Genomic DNA, 3,111 nt, shown 5'->3' on the forward strand with positions numbered 1-3,111 from the left:
AGACAGAGAGATGAAATTAATTTAATAATGTATTTTATTTAACCCAATATATCCAAAGTATTATCACTTTGATATGTAATTAATATAAATGTTATTAATTATATATATATATATGTGTGTGTGTGTGTTCATACTAAGACTTCAAAAGACAGTCTGTATTTTACTGGACTTGCCACATTTCAAGTATTCAAAAGCTACACGTGGATATCTTCTACTACACTAGACAGCTCAGCTCAAGAGTTGAGCCCTTCAACTATTTCTTGACAACATCTTCAATTATCCTCATTCTAGCTGTTCCTGTTTCATATTGTTATGTGTTGTGTAACCCCATGCTCAGCTGCAGATCAGACCATTGTGATCCATAGGGTTTTCATTGGCTGATTTTCAGAAGTAGATTTCCAGGCCTTTCTTCCTAGTCTGTCTTAGTCTAGAAGTTCTGCTGAAACTTGTTCAGCATCATAACAACAGAGAAGGCTCCACTGACAGATGAATGGTGGCTCACATGAGGTGCACTTGCAGAGAATGAAACATGGGTCTCCCGCATTCAAAAAACTAAACCCATTGCCATCAAGTCAATTCCTATTCATAGTGACCCTAGAGGACAGAGTAGAACCATCCCATAGGGTTTCCAAGGAGGGGCTGGTGGATTTTAACTGCCGATCTTTTGATTAACAGCTGTAGCTCTTAACCACTATGCCACCAGGCTTTCTGAGTCTCCCACATAGGTGAGAATTCTACCACTGAAAAACCACTGCGCTTTCTGTTGTATAGTCCTAATGAAGACCAAGTATTAAACTAATTTCTTGTTTTTATTTGTGTTTTCCCACGACTACGCCAAACTGCTGAATGCAACTAGAGGGAAAAAACAAATTCCAAACAGATCTTTAATGTCAACTGAATCTTAATCTGTTATCCTTCCAAAGTCTATTGTGGTTATAGAATGATTTAAGATAGCTTTTACTCTCCTGCATCCTCATGCCCAGGGCAATCTCTCACACCTCAACTTTATCCCCAAACCAAACAAAAACCAAACCCAGTGCCATCGAGTTAATTCCTACTCATAGTGACCCTATAAGACAGAGTAGAACTGCCCCATAGAGTTTCCAAGGAACGCCTGGTGGATTCGAACTGCCGACCCCTTGGTTAGCAGCCATAGCACTTAACCACTACGCTACCAGGGTTTCCACTTTATCCCCACCCTCAGATAAATGGATGATCTTTTCTTCTGATTGATGGAGTAAATGTCAGCCTTCTGATATCCTGCCATTTTGACCAGAAACTTATCTAAAAACACAAATTCTTTTTTTTTTTAAAAGTAAAAATGATACTTTTCTTCCTCTTGAAGACATTTTTTAAATCAATTCCCATAGCTATAGCCCAAATTAGAGGAGCCCTGGCAGAGAGTGGTTAAGTGCTTGGCTGCTAACCAAAAGGTCTGCAGTTTGAATCCACCAGCTGCTTCTTGGAAACTCTATGGGGGCACTTCTACTCTGTTCTATAGGGCTGCTATTTGTCAGAATCAACTCCATGGCAATGGGTATAGCCTAAATTAAGATCCTCATTACCCTTCATAAGGCCTACTGCAATATTCCCCCAGCTAGTCTCTCTAATTAAGGTCTTGTTCCACACCAATTCATTCCCTGCATTGAAATTAGAGTGATATTTTTAATGCATGTATCTAATTATATGACTTTCCTACTCTCAGATTTTCCAAGGATGAGCTAGACATTATATATGAAAAGTTATTTGTAGGAAGAATTGGTTGTTGAGTGTAAGGGTATCTCTCCAAAGAGAAATTTCATTTGATTCTAGGGAATACTTGAGGTCAGTAATAGACTGGGACCACCTAATGCAAGCTTAAAAGTTGAAATTCCCTGGACCACCCAAGTTCCACAAATATGGGCTGCAAGCATAGGCAAGAACTTATCTTGCAACCATTGCCCATTAGTGGCCCAATTGAGAATGTATAGCTAGAAGTATGAGGGTGGTATCAGATGCCATGCTTTTGTATTTTTTCTGCTTTAAGTTACCAAAAAAACCAACTCTGTTCTGCAGCTCTTTCTTTCAAATGGGCAAGTTCCTCAATGCAGAAATAACTTTGTGTCCTCGGCTTATTGGCTTCTCCTAGATTTTGGTTCCATCACAAGTCTGTCAGTTTGTCATACTGTGGTGGTTTATGTGTTGCTGTGATACTGGAAGTTTTGCAGTAAGTATTTCAAGTACTAGTAGGGTCTCCCTTGGTGGACAGGTTTCAGCAGAGCTTTCAGAGTAAGACAAACTGGGAAGAAGGACCTGGTAGTCTACTTCAGAAAAAACTTGGCCAGTGAAAACCTTATGAATAGCAGCAGAACATTGTCTGATACAGTTCTGGAATATAAGCCTCTCCAGTTGAAAGGCACTCAAAATATAACTAAGGAAGAGCTGCCTCCTCAAAGTATAGAGTCGATCTCAATGACATGGATGGAGTCAAGCTTTTGCTACCTTTATTTGCTGATGTGACACCACTCAAAATGAGAAGAAACAGCTGCAAACATCCATTAATAATCAGAACCTGGAATGTACGAAGCATGAATCTAGGAAAATTGGAAGTCATCAAAAATGAAATGGAACACATAAAGATCAATATCTTAGGCATTAGTGAGTTGAAATGGACTGGTATTGGCCATTATGAATCAGAAAATCATATGGTCAACTATTCCAGGAATGACATATTGAAGAGAAATGGTGTCACATTCATCATCAAAAAGAACATTTCAAGATCTCACCCGAAGTACAACACTATCAGTGATAGAATGATATCCACATGCCCACAAGGAAGACCAATTAATACAACCATTATTCAAATTTTTGGACCAACCACTAAGGCCAAAAATGAAGATATTGAAGATTTTGACCAACTTCTTCAGTCTGAAATTGATCAAACATGCGATCAAGATGCATTGATAATTACTGGTGATTGGAATGCAAAAATTGGAAACAAAGAAGGAGAATATGGCTTTTGAGTTAGAAATGACCCTGAAGATCCCATGATAGAATTTTGCAAGACCAATGACTTCTTCATTGTAAATACCTTATGTCAACAACATAAACGGCTACTATGTACGTGAACTT

Source organism: Loxodonta africana, chromosome 3, assembly GCF_030014295.1.
Source record: "Loxodonta africana isolate mLoxAfr1 chromosome 3, mLoxAfr1.hap2, whole genome shotgun sequence".
Classification (NCBI taxonomy): Eukaryota; Metazoa; Chordata; class Mammalia; order Proboscidea; family Elephantidae; genus Loxodonta; species Loxodonta africana.